General features: G+C 41.4%; 1 protein-coding gene and 1 pseudogene across 3 annotated transcripts in view; both read right to left on the reverse strand.

Moving 5' to 3' along the window:
- The window catches only part of NCALD (neurocalcin delta), a 364,457-nt gene that overhangs the window by 196,128 nt on the left and 144,648 nt on the right, over positions 1-23,681 (reverse strand). The gene's annotated exons all lie outside the window — the stretch shown is intronic.
- LOC306654482 (small ribosomal subunit protein uS9m-like) lies at positions 6,970-7,867 on the reverse strand (annotated as a pseudogene). Its single transcript has one exon. The product of its transcript is annotated as a small ribosomal subunit protein uS9m-like (transcript).

Consider the following 23,681-nt stretch of genomic DNA (forward strand, 5'->3'; position numbering starts at 1 on the left):
TTCTCACTTTATGGCTGACAACGGGTACCCAGCAGGGGTAGGAGAAGCACGCACCCTGCTATTTTCTGGCCTTGGTGCATGCTTGCATCAACAGTAATGCCTTCATTCTGTCTTGTTTTCTTCCTCCCTTTCTTCTTTCATTCCTTGTTTTCTTCTTTCCTTTCCTCTTTTTAGAAGAATCATTTTCAGTCTCTTAGACATTCTGTCAGGGTAAGGAGCATGATGACATCTCTAAATTCACTTCACTAGAGCCAAGTGCAAAAGGGCAACAGGAGATGTCCTGAATGCCAAGGAACAGGCCAGCGGTCACTCTGACCCTCTGAAATGTGGAAAGTCCCTCCATCCTAAGGAGACCGTGCTTGGTCAAATGCAACGTGGAGTTGTCTGAAATACCACTGAGGCAAGATGCCAGGTTCAATCCATACTTCCAATATTGGGAAAGCTTAATTCCTTTCTCAGTTTAAAAAGAATTATCTAAATGTATCATTTTGTAAGCAAAAGATTATCTTGTACACACTACATTTAGAGGCCACTGGTGTAGGTGGAAAGAGCACTTGTCTTGGGACTCAAAGCTCTCTTGGCCAATTACTGCAAAATTCCTTCTGAGATTGCTGTGAGGACCAAATAAGAATGACCTATACGGTAGGTCACAATGCCACCTGTGTTGTTACTGCTCAGGAACCCCTACCTGGTAAATCAGAACTGTAACAGTTTGAGAAGTGAAATGAATCAAAGGGTATTGGAAAGTCTAAGTACTGCAGATCGTATCCCATTGCCCTCTCTATATTATCTACCTATATTCTTTTTTTTTTTTTTTTTTTTTGAGTTTTACACCAATTACCTATATTCTTTTTAAGAAACACTGAGATCATTGGACAGACTTTCTTCTAAAATGTTTGCTTTGTGGGCTCCTCTTAGCCTTTCCCATGAACCCAAAGTTGCATTAGGTTCCTGAGAATCAGCTACCGGGGTGCTGCACTTGTGCCCCCGACATCTTCCCTTCTGTTTCAGGGAATTGAGTGCAGCTACCTAAACCAGAATTGTCATATCCTGCTGACCTCATTGGAATATTCTAGATCGGAACCACCAACCCATGAAGCAGGGTAAGACCTTATTCCTATCATTTCAGGTTGAGGCCCCAGGAACTCTGGTGCTTGTCAGAAAACCCAAATTTCCCATGACCCCAGAGGCACTGAGAATCATTCTGCTGCTGCTGTTCTCACCAAGCAGCCAAGATTCACAGAGTAGCTCTTTTATTAGAAACAATGGGAACATTCTCCTTTATGTTTGCCAGTACAGATAAAGAGCTCTTTAGCAAGCCAAATCTGCCTCTGGGTTTTGCCTGACCTGTGCCATCAGCCTGATTCACCAAAGGATGGAGAAAGGAGCAGGAAGGAGCACCTACTGAGTGTCTCCTATGGCCCAGCTTTGGGGCTGGTCCTCATTTTTACAGATGATATTATCTCATTTACATGCATCAGATCCTCACTAACAAAGGGATGTAAATCCCCCTCTTTCTGCCTCTACCAAGAGAAAGGAACAACTCCCTCTCTTCCTCTTGTCCCCTTTCCATGACAATAAACCCATGGGACTCCAGACACAAGCTCTAACAGCCTGACCCTTCTGCCTTAGGTGGAGAATTCAGGCCTTTGCCCAGGACAGGGCACTGATATTTCTTTCTCCTATGAGACATACACAGCATTTTAGTTTCTCCATCTTGGCTTCTAAAATAACTGCTTCCCAGCACATAGGAAGGTTGGATAATCAACAATGATTTCTTTGTAATAATGACAGTAAAATGTTAGAAGCTTGTACATGGCTGGCCCATTCAACTAAACGTATAGACCTATTTCCAGTGAAAATAAAACCTAACAAAGCACCAAAGAGTTGGGCTACCTCAGGTGGTTAATTTCATCAAATCTGAAATAGAAGGAATAGGTTATGTTTATTGTTTTAAGCAAACTCCTGATTTCAGGGCCCTACTCGATAACAGATATGTTTGGGATTAATGAGGATATTTCCTTATGCAAACAGCGAAAATTCCAACATAAATATTGTGAGTTCTGACCTCCTGCTTCCTTGTGGTCTTGCTGCCCTTGAGAAGCTATTCACAGCCTGTTGTCTCAACAGATGGTGACTCACTCTTTACCTGTTGAGATTACCTGATATGGTAATATTAGCCCTTATCTGTCTACCAGGTAAGTCTTTCATAGTAAAGTTCAGAAGAGTACCTGCCACGGAAGCAGCTCTAAAACACTCCCCACATTGTGGCCATCTTTAAGAATGATTGAAAACAGATATCACAGAGCTTTCACCACAGACCCAGAAAGGCTGTGAAGTTTGTGACAGTTTGCCTTCCAAGTGAAGACTTTCCCCCTCAGCCATGACTTCATCTTGTACTCTGAGAACCTGTGTGGGCCTCAGTTTCCTCGTGTGACAGATGAAGGACTCAGAATAGACCACTGCGTCTCAAATTTTAATTTGGACATGGATTACTGGAGGAGCTTGTTCAACTGCAAATACTTCTTATTCCATAGGTTGGGTTGGGGCCTAGAGGTCTGCATTTCTCTCCTGCTGGTACTGCTGTCTGTGGAAAACACTCTGAGTAGCAGGGGTAGATGACTCCTAAAGAAACTCTCAGTGCTGAAGACTTCTATTCAAAATGATGCAGAAAAGGCTAAATAGCAAATTAAATATACAAAATCATACCAAAAAGCTAAATATATAAAGTTTGAAATCTCTTGACAGTAACATAGTTCAGTGAATTTCCAAACTGCCTTGGCCAGGACTGTTTATAGTTTAGTGTAACAAAGCACAGAGGACCCCAAATGTCTACCCATTTCTTTACTCTTTGTCCCATAAGCAATTAAGATGAAATTATTATGATTTAACAATTCCATTGGCTTAGGAAAATTCAACAATTAACCCCCAGCTCAGACATCCTGAGGCCAAGGTTTAATTCCAAGAACTATTATCCTAACTAAAAAAAAAAAAAAAAAAAAAAAAAAAGGTTTAAAACTGGTGAATGTCCCACTTTAAAATAAAATTTGTGATTTTCAAAGAATGAAGATAATTGTTCCCTTTGTCTCAACTGAAGTTTTGGTTGGGAGGAATAGTTAGCAGAAGAGAAAAACAAGAGTTTTCAATGCACTTGGCAATGGTAGGGCCAATGCTCAGCCTTCCCTGGTAGGCAAGAGCCTGGCTTCTGTTCCTTGTGAGAATTTATAGAAACTTAACACCTGGGACAGGTGATCATTATCTCATAATAACCCCAGGGAAGGGAAACCTATTTTTTTCTCTATCACTGGGGGGAAAAAATAAAAGCAAAAGAAAGGTACTAGATTATGGGTGCCTTCTTATGGAATGTGTAAATCTTGGAGTGACACCAGGTCCCCAAAGTCAGATCTGGCAAGAAGGTGGAGAGAATGAGTAGGAAGTGTAGGAAGGAGTTTGTAAACATGTGTGCAAGGCACATGAGCCAATGCTCTTACTTCACAGCTTTCTAATACGTGGAGAGGTGCCAGTGCTGCCCACCAGGGAAAGCCTCACCATCTACCCTGGGACTGCTCTGCCAGGTTACCACTGCCCAGGGCCTGAGCTTACAAGAGCAGGCCTTCAAGGTCAGCTGGAAGCAGCTTCTCCACATTCAGTGCCCCACCAAGTATGGTTAGGGCATCCCATGGGCCTTCAGTCTTCCTGGGTTCCTCATTCCTTCATCCAGCCAGTCCTGCTCTGGGGACTGACCAGCCCAGGACCCCATTTTAAGGTCCTGCCAATTCTGGGGTAATTGTCTAGTCTAATAAAAGAATTTATATAGAGAGATGTAGCACATGTAAACATATTATTCCCCCAGGAATAGACTGCATTTTAACAAGGTCTTTGACTAGTGAAGTAATCAATGCCTTACCTTCAAATACAGACTCAGATGATGTAAGAGATTTAGTGACAATGGTCATGTTGGAGAAACGAATGGGGAGAAGGGAGGAACTTAAGGTGTTCTCTCCACCATCTTATCTGCAGGACTGCACTGACACTGGCCCATGATTTGGCCAAATTAAATGGCGCCAGGTTTTTTAAGATTGTGCTACTTTCCCACGTGGCTGGTTTTATATCTTTCACATGTTGCTGTTTGGAGGGAGTTAAAGGAGGATGACTTCTGGTTAAGGTATAGGATGAGGCTTCCAGAAGCCTGAGTTCTAGGCCTGCCTCTGCATCTCACCAGCCAGGTGGTCTTGGACGAGTCACCTCACTTCTCTGTACATGGTTCTTATCTGTAAAGGAAAGAGACTGAACTAGGTAAAAAGTTTCCAAAAGTTTTATTCATTTCCTTGTTTAGGGAAACATTTATTTAAAAGGAATCTTACCTAGAAGTTCAATCTTCAAAGCAAATGAAAAAGCAATGTGTCTGATGCGGTACCGTGAGGTGCTATAACAAGTAAACCTCAGCATTTCCATACATTCTCAGGGCACGCAGAGATTCATGGTTGCCTTTTTATCTCATGGCAATGCAGGGACCCACACTCCTTCCTTCTGTGTCTCTGCAATGCTCCAGGCAGTGGTTCTCAGGGTTCAGTTTATCTTTATCCCCCCTTCCCTTCCACCTTTGCCAAATCAAGGGACCTGTGGCAACACCAGAAGACATTTAGGTGACTTCAACTGGGGAAAGTCCTACTGGCATCAAGTTAGATGCCAGGGATGTTATTAAACACCCTATAATGCACCAGACAGGCCCTCACGACCAAGAATCATCCAACCTCAAATGCCAATAGTGCTGAGCTTAAAAATGCTTGCCCTAGGTTCTTAAATTCTGCATTCCCAGCCAACAAATGAAGGAGAGAGCACTGTGGAGCTCTGCCTCTGGGAGGAGGAGGTGGGCTTGACCTGGAACAGTCACACTTCACCTCTACTCATGTTTCATGAGCTCAAACTTGGTCATATGCTTTACTTGACTGTGTATGTGTGTGTGCATAAATGTGTGTGTGGCCATGGTGGTAGTAGAGGAGAGATGTGGTCTCTGACTGAGGAGCTGCTTCCAGAAACAAAGCTATCTACACAGGAAGCTGGTAGAGCTGGTGGACAGCTGTCTGTCACTCAGAGTCCCCTCCAGTAAACATAGGTTGTCACAAACGATGGAAGTGATAACCTTCACAAGTAGCAAGGCAGAATCCTGGCAATCCTTGCTACCTGAAGTGTGGCAACATCTGGGAGTCTCGGGAGAACCCCTAGCGCTCTGAAAAGTGTGACAAGAGCCAACCTGCACTAGCTGCGGGACACCAAAGCATGCAGAAGTCCACAGAGATGCACAGGGCAGTCTGCCATCTCTGTGGAATTGCATTTCCCACTGCAGACAGGGGGCTGTGACTGGGGATCATGGAAGGCTGTCTTTTCTGTGTGGAGAGCAAAGATGAATAGGGTCAAATCCAATAAGGGGATAAAGAAAGATACAGTGGATTTAACCTATTTCCCCCTCAGCCTGGAACACAGCAGTCTTTCTTTCCTCAGTTACTTTCACTAATCGGACAGTGGCCCAATTTCAGAAGCTAAGGCATTTGGAACACAAATGAAAAGATACACAAATCATGTTAGATTTTCAGAAGAAAGCTCAATGAAAAATAAAATAAGTCAAAAGCCCCAGACCTGTTTCTGCCTGTGACCAGCAGTTCCAGGGGAGATTCACTTACACGTCCTAGGCTTGGTAACTTTCAATAATCATGTGGAAACTGACCTGGAGCAAGAATTTTCCAACTGTGTCCTGGAGAACCCCTGGGTGGAGGAAATCTGGGGTACCCATCGGAGATTCAGATGGAGTAAGCCAATAGGGAATATAGCTCACCTCCAATTCCTTTTTGTCCATTTGACATACCACACCTCAGTGTAAAACTTTGCTTAAATGAAGGAGTCTATGGCTAAGCAACATTTGAAAATCCCTAATTGACTCACTCATTTCTAATTCTAACAGCCTGTGACTATAAGTCTAGAAAAACTTTGGTAAAAATTTCTATTCATTCCTCCATAAGGCAATATTTGTCTTTAAGTTTTATTTAATTTTATTTATTTATGTTTGGTACCAGGGATTAAATCCAGGGGCGCTTAACCACTGAGGCACATCCCCAGTCTATTTTTTTTAAACTTACTTTTTAAGCTTAAATTTTACAAAGCAGCATTTAAAAATAAATCATCTCACAACTAAAAATAATTTCTGCCAGTGCTGCCCTCACATTGGCCAGCAGATGCTGATTGTGTTCTGCCCCATGCCAGGCATGTGTGCAGTCTCTCGCTGCCCCTCCTGGGGGACACCTTCAGCACTTCTTCCAGGTAAACTTTCTGCAGGTTGCCTCTTGGCCTGGCTTCTTTCATTCTGTCACGTGGATCAGTAGTAGGTATTGCAGCTTGTCTCATCCACTTGACCTCATTCTCAGTCATGAAGCTGCACAGGGCTTTTGCCAGTGCCAAGTGTAAGGGGAAAAATGCAGCTCAACTTGGGACCCACTGCGTAACCGCCGCTGCATGATCCTGCTGATCTGCCACTAGCTCGCTTGTCTCAGTTGTGGCTCACCAATAGCTCCCAGAAAAAAATGCTCCACAGACACAAGGTCTCATGCAAGAGACTTTATTTATGCGGATGATTAACACATCCGCCTAGGGTGAAAAGAAGAGGAAAAAGAAAGATGGCGTGTGGCTTCTCCCAGATACTGGAATCTCACAGGGTGGAAGGAACCAATAGCGGAGGAGAATTCTTGCAAGCTGACTGCTGAACCAATAGCATGTTAGGACATACCATGGGAAGCAGGAAAATGGCGACAGTGTAAGCCGGAAATTCCTTTAACGTAAGAGGCGGGCACAGTGCAGATTGACAGGTGATGGGGAGGCCGGAAATTCCTGTAAAAGGAGAGGCGGGCAGAGCGCAGATTGACAAGTGGTTGGGAGGCCGAAAATTCCTGCATCGGGAGAGGTGGGCGGCTTTATACATTACACCAAGCATATGGCTCCTGCCTGTGCTGACCTCCCACCCCTGAGACTGTGCAGGTCACATCATGTTTTCCAAAGCAGTCAAGGAAGTGAAAAGGGAACATCAGCTGTTCTGTCCTGTGTGACTGGAATGTTCAGCAGATAATCGGCTCCATTCACTGTTATTCTTCCACTTCCGTTTCATAAGCAGCTGCTTCTGCTTTTGCACTCTTTCTTCTATCTTCACCTGTGCTGAAGGCCCTTCCTTGCTGGTCATATGGCACAGGTTCAATCAGCTGTTTTTTTGATTGAAGAGCTACAATTCTGCGAAACTTCTGCACAAATTCTTCTTCAGCAGGATCACACTGCAATGTCAATAACTTTTCTAGCAACCAAATGAACTGCATATGATCTTGATCTGACAGTTTTTCCACTGACATTTCTTCTAGTTCCTCCTTAATCAGCCATCTGCTGCCAATCAGTTCTTTGGTTTCCATTTTTCTGGAAGTAGACCTTTGGCTCACGACTGATTTTCACATTTTTCTATCTGGAGTAGCTTTCCATATACTTCATGCATTCATGAATAACATGATTGTTTGCCAGTATAGAAGAGAAAATGAAATGGATAACCATCTTCTCCCCATTGGTTTGCTCTTTGTCTTGGAAAAATCTGTTCCGAATGCTTCATTATTGACCTGGCTTGCTTCTCAAACAAACCACTTGGAAATAGATAGACCACAGCTCTGTCAATATCCTCTTGGGTAAAAGTTTCTGGATCTTCTCCCATCATGTTGGCCAAGTGTCTCTTTCCTATGTTGAACTCTTCAATCTGCTTTGTAATAAAATCCTCTGTGTATGTTCCACATCTTGAGGCTGGAACATTTTTCTTTGTTGTTACAATGGTGGTGTGTACTGACCTTCATAGACAGTGGCCTTTGGGTAGCAGCAGCAGTGGGTTAGCAGCAGTGGGCAGCGGGGTTGTGGGCAGTGGGGTTGTGGGCAGCGGCACCAAGAGAAAAGACCTCCAGGGGCCCCTTTGGTTTTCTTTTTATGTTTTTATTTAGAGACGGGGTCTTGCTAAGTTGATTAGGGCCTCACTAAGTTGCCCCAGCTGGCTTTGAACTTGTGATCCTCCTACTTCCATCTCCCAAGCCACTGGAATTACAGGCGTGTGCCACCATGCCCAGCTCTGAATTTTAAATTACCATTGACATTAGCTTGGCCCAATCTCTAATTCCCTACATGTTTGTCAGACAGTCTTTAAGCCTTAAAGTTAGTCTCATTCACACAGAAGAATACGTAATGGAATCCCTCATGACCTAGAGAATCTTGGGAGTTTCTAAATCCAACTTTCATATACTGAACACAGGTAACTTTGATCTTAAAATTTTATGATAAATTTGATTTTCAGTGTTACCTTTGACAGTTGTTCTCATACCCACAAGCCTGCTATTATCAACCACCCTTCTTCAATAGGTTACAGAATCATTCTCTTTGCCCAAGACCTGGGGGAAGTCTCCACTGCCAATCACTGCATGGGGATGAAGTTCTAAAACAGACTCACATAGTACTTCTGTTTTCCCATTAGGAACCAAGATTTGCCTCTATTCCCAGTAGTCATTCTCTCTGTGACCATGAACCTGCGTGTTCTCTATCCTTGACTGAAGTCATTCCTAAATTGTAAACCCACTGAGATAAAACAGAGTCCCCTCAACTATCTAGTGAGGGTCTCTGCATAGATTAGATTCCCAATAAATAAGCATTAGTGTAAAACAAAGGTGACAAAAACCATGTTAAGTGTAAATTAGGCAACTTAATTCCATTAAAATATGTGGATTTCTATATAAATGTTATATTTTGATGCATAAACAAAATGTTTCAGAAATTCCCCAAGTTGGAGCTTTTGCTCCAACTTCTGGCAGCAGCAATTATTTGCCATGTTCTTTACTAAGACATAGTTGGTTCCATTGGGAATATCATTGGTGACTGCCATCTACCCCTATTGATAGGTATCACCATTCTCATCCACGTACAAACCACTGAGATTTTCAATACAGGCCTTACTAACTGCAGCCTGCCCCCAATTCTACCACAAACTCCAAGAATAACAATATCTAGGGAAATCACTGCGGACCCTCGTTAAGATCCTGATCCTGCCATTGGAGAAGCACCACGGTCTCTTGAACCAGCAATGTAAAGGTTGTAGGAATTTCAAGTAACCCAATAAGGATGGCCAATGTTTCATGGACTGGTGAAAGTTTTAAAATTGAAACATACTGTGTATTTCAATTCTCTTCATTGGTTTGTCTCCTCTCTAAACATGAAGTGTCTGAGGAGGATCACATCTATTTTATTCACTCTTAATTCCTCAGACCATCAAAAGATCCACATGGTACTCACTGAATGACTGGATGAATAAAAGACAGTCGTTTAGTATGATGTTATAAATACGGTGTGTAGTCATTTTTGTTGTGACAACCTGATCTCTAAAGGAGGTGCATGAAAAAACTTAATGAAAAAGGAAATATAGGTCAAGTTCATAAAATCTTCTACGATCAGAGAATATTTATAAGTTTCCTCCCTGAATAGCAATACTTCAAAAAAAAAAAATGAAATAGGAAAAGTTTTGGAGTTCACCCTAAATAATCTCAGAAAAGAGCAGTATATCTCAGATGCTTTGAAAACCAGATCAACCTGATTTCGTTCATGGAAATCAAATTCTAACAAAATACAATAACATTTGGTGCTTCTTTGGAAGGTCACAGGAGGGACCGATGCTTTGTTTTGTCAACATGTATATCGTATTTAAAAACACATTAATTGACGCCACTTGAGGGCACCTTCATGGGTGGTTGAACATGGCTAACAGAGTTCAGCATAATAACCAATTTTTACAACAGGATTCTGACATTTTGAAGTAAAGTGTATCTTAAACCTTTTTAGTAAGGAAGGGTCATATTTAATTTTTTTTTTTCATCAAGAAAGTGGGTCAGCATTTATAGAACTGTGCTTCAGCTACCTGTTGACCATAGGATTATGGGGACACCCCCCCCCTACATTGATGCTGGTAAAGATGGAGTTCCACTGTAACAAGAGCTTAATGCTGTGCACATTTATGGCAGGCAGTAAATATCAGAAGCCATCCGGGCACTTATAATGTCAAGGCAAGTAAGAAATGAGACCCACCTTCAAAGAGCTCTCAGTCTGATGCTGAGGAGAGCTGTGTGTTGGACAACTAGAATTCCATGACTGACCTGTGGTGACTAGTGGAATGGAGAAAGGATTATTAGCACACAGGAAGAGAGGGATGGAAATCTAGAGTTGGGGAACAACCAAAACCAAGCAACAGAAGAAAACGCCATGTGTCCTGTTCATGGAATGGTCACAGCTTGGCCAAGTGGGGAGCTGGGGTGGGCAGGAGCAGAACATAAGGTCCAAGAGACAGGTTGAGGCCATATTCTGGAAAGCTGTGCTAGGAGGTGTGACCTTCAGCGGTGGCACAAAAAGGGGTTTTCCATGGGGAAAGTGGCCAGTGGATTGGCCAAAGGATGATTCAGGGTGCCTATACTCCCCTTCCCAACCAAATCTCCATCAACTTCCTCATAGCTCCCCCACCAAAACAAAACAAAACAAAAATGCCCTGAAAGCATGCACTTAATTCAAGTCCCCTAGCCCACTTCATATTGCTATTCCGATATGGAAATGCAGAAGCTACCCTTGAAGGCTCTCATATCCCACAAGGATGGGTATGAAAAAAAAAATCAAACCTAGAGGCAGATTTGCCTCCTTGATTTCAGTCATGGCACCAAACCAGAGAGAGTTGGGATAATGAGGGACATAGAGGTCACAGAGAGAAAAGCTGTTGAGAAAGCATGTCTTGGATTTGGTCTTCGAGGGCAGGGAGCTCATCAATTAACTTGAGGTTCCCTGTGGCATAAGCTGTATATATTGGCAGAAAAGTAACTAAGAAGCAATTGTGTCACCACAGGCAGTGCTAAATTAGATGCACAGTGCATCTTCAGTAGCTATTAATAGTAAGGAGCCTGGAGCCAACTAGAGATATGTCTGTATAATAAGGAAATGTAGTGCTCTTAAATGCGTAAAACATTGTTATCTGTCATCTATAGGCAGCTAAATAGAAAAACACAGCTGAAGAGCATTTGCAAACTGAGTGAATATTCCTATGAAGAACCTAGGTCTATAATCAGCTGGAGAATGAATTAAAGATGACAACTTTGACTTCTAGATACTGCTTGGTTAAAATAGAAGAAATGAGTGTAAGAAATGTATAAGAATATATAGTAGCACATATAAGTGAATATGTTAGTGATTTTTTTTTAAATGAAGTCCAGTGCAGTCTTTGTTAATTGACTAAGGAATGTGTGAACAAACAATGCTACTGTATAGGCTTTGAAAAACATAAAATGTTTTGCAGTCTAGGCTAACTACGTGCTTTATGACATATTCATCATGACATAGAGTTATTCTGTGTATCCACAGGGGATTGGCTTCAGGACCCCTCTGACACCAAAGTCCATGGAAGCTCAAGCCCCTTACGTAAAATGCCATAGTGTTTGCATACAGCATATGTACATCCTGTCAGGCACTTTAAATCATCTCTAGATTACTTACAATACCTAATACAATGTAACTGATATATAAACAGTCATACTGCCTCATTAAGGCAAGAGAAGTCTGTATATTTTCAGTACAGCGGCAATTATTTTCCCCAGATATTTTCAATTCGTGGTTGGTTGAATCCACAGAAGCCTAACCCACAGCGTTTCTGACAGGGAGCCAAATGTATATAAAAGTAAATGCATGATCACTTCCAACAAAACCAAACACCAAGATGCTGGGAGCCCATTTGCCCAAGTTGTCTATGCTACTTCTTTTATTTTTATTTCAGAGGAAAATATGATGTTGCAAACAACAGCCATAATATAAACAGGACAAATTGTATATTTGCAAAGGAAATGGCAGGTCACAGCACTGTTTTGTTGTGTTTTAATCTTTGCCTTTGTGGAAACAAGGGTACCTATTATTCACATATATATAGCATATTCAAAGAATACAAAGAAGTTTAAAAACCACTGAGGTATTACTTAAGCTACAAATATATTTTATTATACCATTAATTACTTAGAACAAAATGAGGAGATAGGCAGATATAAAAAAACCTAAGCATTGATTACAATGCATTAAGAGCTACTTTTTGAAATTATGAAAATAATTTAAATATATACCAACAAAATTCCAAAACAAGGTTATTAATATCTTTTAAGTATTAAAAGATATTACTTCAACACAACGACGAAAGCATTACTCCATGCAAAGCTAGTGAGATTTAGTGACTAGAGTGACAGCATCGCATATTTTCATATTTTTAGTTCTGTTTATGTGTCAGACTGCAGTCTCACAGGATCGAAATAGGCATATTCAAATTTATTTCCAAATAATCACTTTTTGTCTCCTTTCTAATTTTAGCCTGCACAAATCTTTCTGATTCACTTGGGTCTCTGGCAGACAGTTGTGGACTGTGGGCCTACTGGCCAGTGTGACCAGGTCAATTTGCCCCTCAGGACTATTGCAGCCTGACGCCAGCTAGACATACAGGAGCTACATATACAGTTAGACCCATGGCAGACACTATTGTGCTCCCCAAAGACACCCCTCTTCCTTCCTTCTCACACAGGGCTTCTTGTCCTCAGCACTATTGATAACTGGGTTGGGTTCCTCTTTGTTGTGGGGACTTTCCTGTGCCCGGTAGCCTGTTTGGCAGCATCCCTGGTCTCTACCCATTAGATGCCAATGGCTACTTCTCCCTTCTCCAAGTTGTAACAACTAATAATATCACCAGACATTACCAAATGCCCCTTGAGTTGGGGGAAAGGGGAGAGAGGGAAAATCAGCCCTGCTTGATAAGTCGTTTTTACAGAATGCTGTTTATAGTCTTGCCTCCACCATTCTATGAACATCTATAAGCTGTACATAAAGTAGCCAAATCCCAGGCAAAGAGAGCAAATCTTGATTGGTTTAGATCAATCATGGTGGGCCTATCCCCTGTCTCAGACACTGGCTTATGCAAGTATATGCAATACATTGCTGGCCAAGAAGACAAGGAGATGTCAGCTGAGGGGTCCTGTGTTACCAACTTTTCATTCCCATAATGAAAACCTGAGAGAATTTACCTACAGAGAAAACAGGTTTATTTTGGCTCACAGTTCTGGAGGTTTCAGTTCAAGATCAGGTAGATTCATTGCTTTGGGCCTCTGGTGGGCATGCTGGATAGTGGGAGTACCAGAGGAATAGAACTACCCACCTCATCTGCCAGGACGCCAGGAAGCAAAGAGAAAAAGGAGGCCAGGGTCCAGGACCTTCTTCAAGGACACACCCTCAATAACCAAGGACCTCCCACCAGGCCCCTCCTCCTAAAGGGTCCACCACCTCCAGATTGCACCACCCTGTTTGATACATGGACCTTTGGCAGACATTCAACATCCAATCTACAGCAGGCCACACAGGAGGAATGCCTCACTCTCAGGGATCCTTTGTTATATATACATAAAAAAAATCACATGTGCACACACGTACACAGAAAGTATAAGAAAGAATAGAATGAAGAAAAGCGAAATAAGGGGTATTTTAATTTGCTACAGTTGCCTTAACAAAGTACCTTAACAAAGCAGCAAAAATTAATTTTCTTGGGAGTTTTGGAGGGTAGAAGTACAAGCTCAAGGTGTCAGCAGGTGATTTCATCAAAGGCATCTCTTCTTGGCATGTAGGTCACTATCTTCTCCCTGTGTCTACACATGGTCTTCCCTCTGTGGGTGTCTGTGTTCAGATTTCCTCTTATTTCGAGGACATCGGTTATATTGAATTAGGTCCACCCTAATAACCTCATTTTAACCTAACTATCTCTTTAAAGAACTTATCTCCAAATAAATTCACATTCTGATGTTCTGGATGTTAGAAATTCAATGCCTGAATTTGGGAGGCAGGGCACAATTCAGGGATAACAAGGAGAGAAGAAAAAGGAAGAAAAAGGGGAGAATGGACTGTATTAGTTGGTAATGACCTCCTCTGTGTTAGAAATTAATGATCTATTAAAATAAAGCTTTGTTTTTATAACTTACATGAAGTCTGAATATGGGTGGCTTGCTAACTTTTGGGTTGGGGTGATCAAAAGTGTCACTGATGACCAGACTCTTTTTCTAGTTAATATTTTGAAGTTTTCATCTCCTCACTGGTTGCCTCGAGGTTGCAAGATGACCCTTGCAGCTCCAAGTCAGGAAGACAAGGAAATGGGCAGTACAAATAATCTCACTCTTATTCTTGTCTTTTAAATAGAAGTGAACTCTTCCCCCAAGGGTCCCCCAACATATTTCCATTTACATCTCATTGACCATAACTAGGACATACGGCCAGCCCCAGCTGTGAGGGAAGCTGGCAGAGCAAATATTGGCTTCCTAGAAACTTTGGGAATAGGCAGCAAGCAGGAAGCAAGTTGAGATTGCTGTGGAAATAGTCAGCCACCTCTGTCCAGAGGAGTAAGAGAAAGAAAAGAAAAGGCGGGGGCAGGGAGAAGACAAGAAGAGAAAAGGAAAATTGTCTGCATTCATAATTAAATACTATATATAAAAAAACTAAGACTAGATACTCAGCCCTCCCAGCGGGTTCCCCTATCCTGTTGATTAGCTACTATAATATCCAACAGCTTGCTTCGTGTCAAAATGACTGCTCATCTTTGGCCATAAATATATATATCATATTTAATGATTGCCTCTAGATAAAGAGTTATGCATGAACAATGAACCCCACATCCCTAACTTGCAATGTAGTATTTGGCTCAAAGTAGGTAATTACTAACTATCTGTTGAATAACTGAGTCAACTGTGGGAAGAGCACATACTATCTAGTCAATTAGAGAAGGAATCACCAGGATTTCTTTGTTGTGGAAACTGGTTAGAAATGTAATTTTTAGACCTTGACCCAAACCTACTGAATCAGAAATAGATCAGCAATCTGCATTTTAAACACCCTACCGGGGATTTTGACAAGCTTCTGAACCCAAAGGCAGAGCTAAACTATCTCTGTCCTTCATAATTTTAGGGCCATGAATGTTTTATTTATTGCTATTTCTCTTCTGTGCTACATTGATCATCTGAAAGTACAAGTCTGTTCTAAGGATCTAAAAAATTTTAAACAGTAAATTATGAAATATTAAAACATAAAGGTCCACAGGACAAAAATAAAATACCCACATATGCACTTAGACTTAACACTGCTCAGATTTGCCATTTGCAGTTTTGTCTTTTTGAGTTCCTAGGCCCACCCCATGTTCCCTCATTCTTCCAAGCCCTCTGACAACAGGTCTCTATTCCTCAGCATCCTGACCCTTTCCTGATGAATCCTGAGTCCCTTGGCCAAGAGAACACCTTTGTGGAAGTGCATCCTCTCCCTGGTAATCTCCAGAGGCCAAGTTACAGGCACATTCCCTACCTGGAGCTAAATTGCCTTTCACTGAGGCTCTGATGATGTACACCTTATGTTGAGACACCCCGGAGGGAGGGTGGGAGTCAATTAAACTGTCAGTATCATATGCTTCTCATCTGAAATGCAACTCTGAATCCTCAAACTCAAGAACAATGTTTTTACAGGTGAGATGCACCCCAGACAGAGAAAGGAAGGAGGCAAATGTAGCCAAAAGTAAGGATGCTTGGGCATGGTGAGTTCTTATTCTAGCAATATTTTGTGGGATGCTTATTCTCTTAACACCTTTGAGTCCATCTGTCAGGAGCAAGGGAATGCTGATTGTTAAATATAATTAAATTTCTAAAGTACTTCCACATGTATTGTCCCACTGGATGAGAACTGGCATCCTCAGAGACTGTCTGGTGGCCCACTGTGCTCCTAGCACCCCACATACTTCTTGGTACATGAGAGGCACCAATTGAATGTTGATTAACGTGAAGGAAAGAAAGATGCTCAAAGTGGCAGGTTCAGAATTCTCATGAAGGGCAGGGATGATCGTCTAGTTGGAAGGAAGCCACTTGAAGGAGCCTGTTTGCAAACTAATTGTTTTGCTTTACACTAATTCCTTCTTTGAGAAAGTTTTAGTAGGAAAATATGTTAACTGAACTAAAGGTTGACCTTGGTAATGTACTTGACTTACATTCTGATTGAAGTTCTTTGTCTCATTAAGGAAGAGTTCTCAGATTGGATCTGCCTGTGGACCTTGCTTTGAGTAATGACTGAGTAATATTCCATTATGCATATATACCACATTTTCTTTATTTATTCATGTGTTGAAGGGGCACCTACATTTGTTTCGTAGTTTAGCTATTATGAATTGAGCTGCTATAACATTGATGTGGCCATGTCACTATAGTATACTGACTTAAAGTCTTTTGGGTATAAGCTGAGGAATGGGATAACTGGGTCAAGTGGTGGTTTCATTTTAAGTTTTCTAAGGCATCTCCATACTGCTTTCCAGAGTGGTTGCACCAATTTGCAGGCCTACCAGCAATGTATGAGTGAACATTTTCCCCACATCCTCGCCAACATTCATTGTTACTTGTATTCTTGATAATTGCCACTTTGGAGTGCAATGAATTCTCAATGTAGTTTTGATTTGCATTTCTCTAATTGATAGATTCGTTGAACATTTTCTCACATATTTGTTGACTGATCATATTTTTCATCTTCTGTGAAGGGCCTGTTCATTTCCTTTGCCCATTTAATGATGGGGGTGACACGAGTTTTGTCAATGATGTACATGCAAGTAGAAATCACCAGGTGGAACCAGGTGCAGAAGCTCACACCTGTAATCCCAGTGATTCAGGAGGCTGAGGCAGGAGGATCTCAAGTTCAAAGCCAGCCTCAGCAACAGCAAGGTGCTAAGCAACTCAGTGAGACCCTGTTTCTAACTCAAATATAAAACAGGGCTGGGGATGTGGTTCAGTAGTCAAGTGCCCCGGGTTCAATCCCCAGTAACCCTCCCCCACAACAAAAAGAAGGAAAAGAAAGAATCAACAAGTGGCACTTCTGGAAGCCCTTCAAGGAGGTTTGGCTGACTGCTGCTTTGTTGGTGTTTTCCACCAGCAAATTTATTCATCACAAAATGCTCATTTCCCTTCTTCTCCTTTAATGGATTGTGGACATGAGGCTGGAACAGCTCAGACAGCTTGGAACCACAGACGACAAGCGAATGGTAAGGGTGCTTGAGAGCACAGAAGTGTGGGGTTTCTGACAGCACCAGGAGGTGTCATGCCAGCCTCAGATTGCCCACCTTTAGACCTTTGATTATGGGAGAAAGGAAAACCCCTAATTTATTTATTAAAGCCATTGATTGGGGGTTTATATAATTTTTAGCCTATTAAATTCTTAACTAATACATATACCATGTTAAATACAAGTGCTTGATGTAAAGATGAGGAATATAAAATATGTTTCCTACCCTCAAGGAGCTTATGGTACCACTTCAAAGACAGGAAAGAGATACAGCTTCCGGGCAAACATGGGACCACAGGTCTTGAAGAATAACAGCAGCCGGGATACCTCCTGGGCATGCTGAATAACTGTTTTGAAAATATTGAAGAGTGCAGAGTTGAAGTATGAGGTTGAATTTAGGGATTTTGAGATAAGAAAGGTATTTCAGCTCATAAGAAATAGGGATTCTACATGAAAAGAGGATGCTGGAAATGCCAAGGTCTATAGCTGGGAGGGAAAATGGAACAGAGTTATTGAGGTGCAAAAAGAAAAAAGAAAAAAAAAAAGGAAAAACTAACTACTACAGAAGCCTAAGGAAGCTGATATCTTGAGGAAGAAGGGAAACAACCTAAAGCTTACATAAAGAGACTGTGGAATTTGGGTGACTAATACCAAGCAAGACACACATGGTTCTGATGGGGCAGAAAATTCATTTTGAAAACATTTTCAACATTATGCCAGGAAATCCTTATTTTAGGAAAGTATAAGAAAAACAGCTAAAATGGAGCCACTCTGGTTAAATAAGGAGTAGAGAACCCACAGGCTCAGCTAGGGACCCTCTCTTCCCCACTGCACTCCAGGGTCCCCATCAAGCTCTGAGGAGCGGCAAGGACCACGTCACTGGGGAAAGACAAAGGTACAAGTGGGAAATGAAGTAGCTTAGACCCAGTGAAATCATTCAGAGAAGAAAGAGCAAGAGAAACTTGAAAAAAGTCATCTTTGGGGATTTAGGAGATCTGAATTCCAGGTCTACTGAATCAATAACTCTCAGTCTGACACACAAGCCCTTGAGCCTCTGAGCTGATCCATTTTCAAGATGTTTTCCAGACTTAAAAGTAATGGATCCTAATTTGGAGGAAATCGTGTTCAGAAAAGAAGAGGCCACGATCCCCAGAATCTGGGGTTTTATATGAAGAATCACACTGAAATGGTCTTAAGATTTTTAATGTTCAATTGCACTTTGCTCTTGAAAGCTATAGTTTCTCTGACTCATTCCCTTCTTCACTTTCTATTTTAAAGGATAAAATCTGTGATACAAACTTTGGATTTTTACATATCCATCTAATAATAATAATCTAATAATAACAAATCTAATAATAACAAAGAAAAGAAAAAGGTAAAATTCAACCTAGAAAATGTGGTTCTACATTTTGCTTCTCTGAATCTTAAGACAAATGAAAAAAATTTGGTAACTGATTCAAAAAGTGGTGGGAATTTGTGATCATCTCATCTTTTTTTAATTTAACAATTACATGTTGCCATAGAGCAAGAATATGGAGTTGTTAATCTGTAAAGCACCCAGAACCAAATTTTTGGTCAAATATTCATTTTGTCATTCTGTAGAAAGTCTTCATTTCTCTGCCCATTTTCCAGATGGGAAAACAGAAGCACAGAAAAGTAGAATCAAAGAATACGGCTTGCTGTTGGTGGTAACTTACCTGGCTGCAGAAGCATACGAACAGAAGACCCCTAAAATTAGCCAACTGTGATGGAAAGAGTCATCCCTTATAGGCCTGCCCTGAACAGAATTGTAAGTGAACAGAGGTAAACTAACACCCATGTTTATCTCTGCTGCTATGACTGACATTGGACTTGAAAGGAAGAAGTACAGCGAAAAGACAGGCTCTGAGCAGGCAACATGGTGCATTTGCCTTAAAGAAAGAGGCCTTTTTCTGTGGCCTCCCAGTTGATCACATAATTCAAGAAGTCTTTCTACATTCAATAAAACTAATTCAAAAATTTTTTGGTTTTTTTTGTCCCAGATACAAGGAGTTCAATCACATCTGATTCTGGCCACTCCCTGTCACATCCAAAGAGGCCTCTAGCGTAAGCATGTACCTAAGTCCAGTTCTGCTGGGTGTTACCCAGAAAGATCCAGTACTCCCCTTTGGAGTCCCTGTCACTGAAGAGGTCCTCCACTTCCAAAGCAGCGTCACAAGCCCTGGCATCAGGCCATGCCCTGCACAGGAAAACTCTCCCTTTACCTGGACTCTAGTGTTCTCTGGGGATCACTAATATCCTGAAGCCCTCCATCCATGGGACAGAAGCTAGATGGACTGAGTCAAAGCTCTCAAACACTGGGAGGTGGCTGCTCACAACTAGAGGCAGGACACCCCAGCTGACCTGTTGCACAAATGAACCTATCATTGAACAAACCACTTTCTAATAGATTTTATATCTGTAAGTAGACAGTGAGAGAAAAAGATCAGACAGGGCCTGTAAGGAGAAAAAATCCTACACACTCAGTTTAAAGAACTTATGTCAGGTAAATGCTTTCCTTAAATGCAAGGGAAGAAAAGGAATATGCAAAGTTACAGGCTGTTGGAGGTCTCGTGGATGTTTTGACTAAACAAAACAAAAATAAAATCACTCTGCCTGAGTCATTATAAAACAGAAGATACAATTTTGGAAGCCTTTTAACGACTTTGACATATATTGTCCATGAGCTATTTCATTTTGTATACTATTCATTCAAAGATGTGTGAAGTGGAAGGTAGAAAGCATGCCCTTCTGATTTTTCTTTTTTAAGTTAGGTCTTTGGGAATTAGAAAAATCTATAAATATAAAAGATAACACCTTTAATGAAAGCAGCAGCAACAACAATCAGGCCAGTTCCAAGGTTAGGAAATCATATAATGAGCAGACTTAGATCAACTGTTCTCCAAGTAGATCCTCCTGCAGGGTGTTAATAGGGTTTACTAAAGAGAGGGAAAGTTCCATGATAAAGTACATTTGAGAAATCTGAATTAAAAGTTCTTGTCTATTTTTTTTTTTTTTGCATGTCTTACTTCAAGGTAATTCAAAGGCTTATATGTTTGAACATGCATAGCAAATCTCAAAATGGGAGATAAAATAGGAAACATTCCCCAAATGTACTTGGTCACCAAAACCTTTTATTTCTAATGAATCTTGTGGAATTCATGTTCCTTGGCTTGCATTTTTCAAAATGCTTAACTAGATAGGACAAATGTGTAGACTGCTGAGAGGAAGGAAGGGAGGGAGAAAGGAAGGGGAAAAAAAGCAAAATTTGAGCTCATTTGAAGTTGCATGCACCTTATGAAATCACTGGCCAAACAATATTGCAAGGTGTAAAGAGAGAAGTGTATGTCATTCTAACTAAACTTAAAAAATCATACGAAGAGTGAGTGTGATAAAAACGCTGAGCATCCTCCACAGTCTACCCTAGCTCTCCATCTGTCACCCTGACTTTTTGAAAATAAAAGTAAATATAAGTGTACTAAAAATAAAAATAAAATAGAAGATGACAACACAGTGTTAAGGCTGTGAATGTGCCTACTCTTAGATTTGCCTTGTGAACTGATGGAACCCACCCAGACTGTCACCCAGCTTTGCACACAGGCAAACTGAAAATACCTGTTTGTATTCTTTGGGGCCACTTAGGACCTCCTGGGGTCTTTGGGTTGCCACTGATCCTACCAGGCACCATACTAATTACTTAGAGTACATTATCTCATTTAATTCCTACAGCAGCACTTTGAAGCTGGGACACTGATTTCATTGGATGTTGCTATGGTCTGAATGTATCATTCCAAAAACTATGTTGAAACCTAATCCCATTGTGATGGTATTAACAGATGGGGCCTTTTTGGAAGTGATCAAATCAAAAGGGCTCTGACCTCATGATGAGAATGTGCCCTTATAAAAGAGGTCAAAGGGCATGCCCTTGCCCCTTCTGTCATGTGACGACCCAGCAAGAAGGCAACAACTCTGGAGAAAGAGGCCATCGCCAAACCCCAAGTCAATCAGCACCTTGATTTTGGATTTTCTAGCCTTCAGAATTGTATGAACAATAAATTTCAATTATTTAGAAATTACCCAGTATATTTTCTTCATAGCAGCCTGAACAGACTAAGACATATGGAAAATGTCTTAGTTTCTGTGACAAAATACCTGAGGTAATCCCCTGAAGGAGGAAAGATTTATTTTGGCTCATGGTTTCAGATGTTTCAGTCCATGGTTGGCTAGCTCTGTTGTTTTGGGGCTATGGCAAGGTAGGACATCATGGCAGGGAGCACATGGCAAAGCTTCTCGCCTCATGGTAGACAGGAAGCAAATTGAGAGAGAGGAACATGACTGGGGTCCCTTCGAGGGCATGCCCCCAATTATGTAACTTCCTTCCACTAGGCACCACCTCTTTAAGGTTCTACCTCCCAATACCTGATGACCACAGGCTGGTGACCAAGTCTTTAGCATTTGGGCCGTTAGGGGAAACCATAGCAGATTATGAAGTATAAACTCAGCTGCATGAAGTGACATTCCTAAGGGAGTTACAGCCACCTGATTGACATTCCTCTCTGATGTGCTGTCTTGTGTCATGTGTGTTTCATTTCCTTTCTCGCCTAAGTCCTTCTGGGCCCAACTCTGAATTTCTGGACGTCAGTAATACCTTTCATCTCCCAGGCAGGGGCTGCTATTGACTTTTGAATCTTGCTTTTCTCTACTGGATAAGTTTTGCTTGTCCTCTGATCTGGCTCTGGTCTGGGATGCAGCTCATTTTTAGAGTGCTTGCCTGGCATATTTCCTGGATTCGATACCCAGCACCAAAAAGAAAAGAAAAGAATCCAACTCTGGCTCCACAACATCAGTCACTTGGCTAGAATCTTTGCCAGAACAATAGGGGTTTGGGAACCCAGGCCAGAGAAAGGGACTCACTCACATTCAGTTTTTATCTTTGAGACAGATCAACCATTAGCTACAAATCACCAGAAATCAAGTTACAGAGGGAAGTGACTGAATTTGGTGTCTGGAAGACTGAGGAATGCATTTTGGAGGTAGTCCCTTGTTAAACTGGAGTAGTATCCATACACACGGCATTAAAAATAGAGGTTATAAGCCCAGAAGCTTCTAGAAGTCAGACAAGAATTAAACAGGATGCTGTGGTCTGCCGTGGTAAGGGCTGTGGCAATCCCGAGTGGGTGTCTTTTCCAAACAGATGATTGTTGCTCACCTGATTGCTGAGTTGGGAATGTAAGCCTAATGATGCTTAGCATTCTTGGTTTTTTTTTAATTTTTATTTTTACAGACTGCATTTTGATTCACCGAACACAAATGGAGTACAACTTTTTATTAGCATTCTTATTTTCAAAAGAAATCAGAAAATTCAGATTCCCAAATAAATTTTCTGAGTTTGGGAATTGTATATGGGCCATCCAAAATACATTTATAGACCAATCTACATCCTCTAATTTAGGACATTGGGAAGATAAGTGGCTAGAGAGACAGTATAGTATAGTAGTTAAGAAAGTGCACATTAAAACCAGTGTGCTTGTGTCCAAAGCCTGGCTCACTGATCACTAGCTATCACTCACCTCCCTCTCTGCCTCAGTTTCCTCCTGTATAAAATGAAGATAATACTATCTGTCAATGAAGATAGTGTATTAAATGAATTAACCTCCCTAAAACGTTTTTCATAGTATCAGGTATATAATGATAGGCTTAATAAATGCTTAAAACAAAAATTCTAAAACCATCTCAAATATTCCTGCCCAGGCCAGCTTAGAATTTTCTGGATGGCAGACATATTCAATTTTCTTACTTGGGCTTCAACTTATTGGGATGGAAAGACATTTGGGAATGAAAGATTCCACAAAAATAAATGGGAGAAATGAGAAAACTTCTTTATGGCATTTACAGTTGGCAGAGTCTTAAAGATGGAGAGATTCAAATATCCCAGCACTAAAATCGGACAGCTTTATGTGGAAATGAGATTTAAGTTGATAAGAGTGTATTTCTTTCTGTTGTTAATAGTCCTCCACAAAACCTGGGCCATTTTGAAAGAGAGAAAGCAAATATTTCCTCCTACGTACAAGAAGGAACAAGTGACTGTTTCATTTTCATAATCCACAGATTTCTGGTGGGGACATGGGAGAAAGTTAACGGGGAGCTGGTACTTGTTCTCTGTTAACAAACACAAAAGAAGGGGCTGGGGTGGGGCAGGAGCTCAGCAGCCTCCTCTCTTTTCTAAGACAATTAATTTCCATCTGCTTAAACCTCCCAGGGGACCTTCCTCACCACTACCTCCATCCCACTGAACCTCCTTCCCACCAACCCAGTGTGAAGTTAAGAAAACCAAACCCTTTTGAAACACAAGCCCTTGAACATCAGAAGACCTGGGAGAGGCCTGTCTGACCTGCGGGTCACCACAGGAGACACGAGAAGCACACAAGTACTTTGAGGAACAACTGTGCTTCGAGGATTATAAATCAGAGACTTGCCATCTG

Source organism: Sciurus vulgaris (assembly GCF_902686455.1).
Source record: "Sciurus vulgaris genome assembly, chromosome: 1".
Classification (NCBI taxonomy): domain Eukaryota; kingdom Metazoa; phylum Chordata; class Mammalia; order Rodentia; family Sciuridae; genus Sciurus; species Sciurus vulgaris.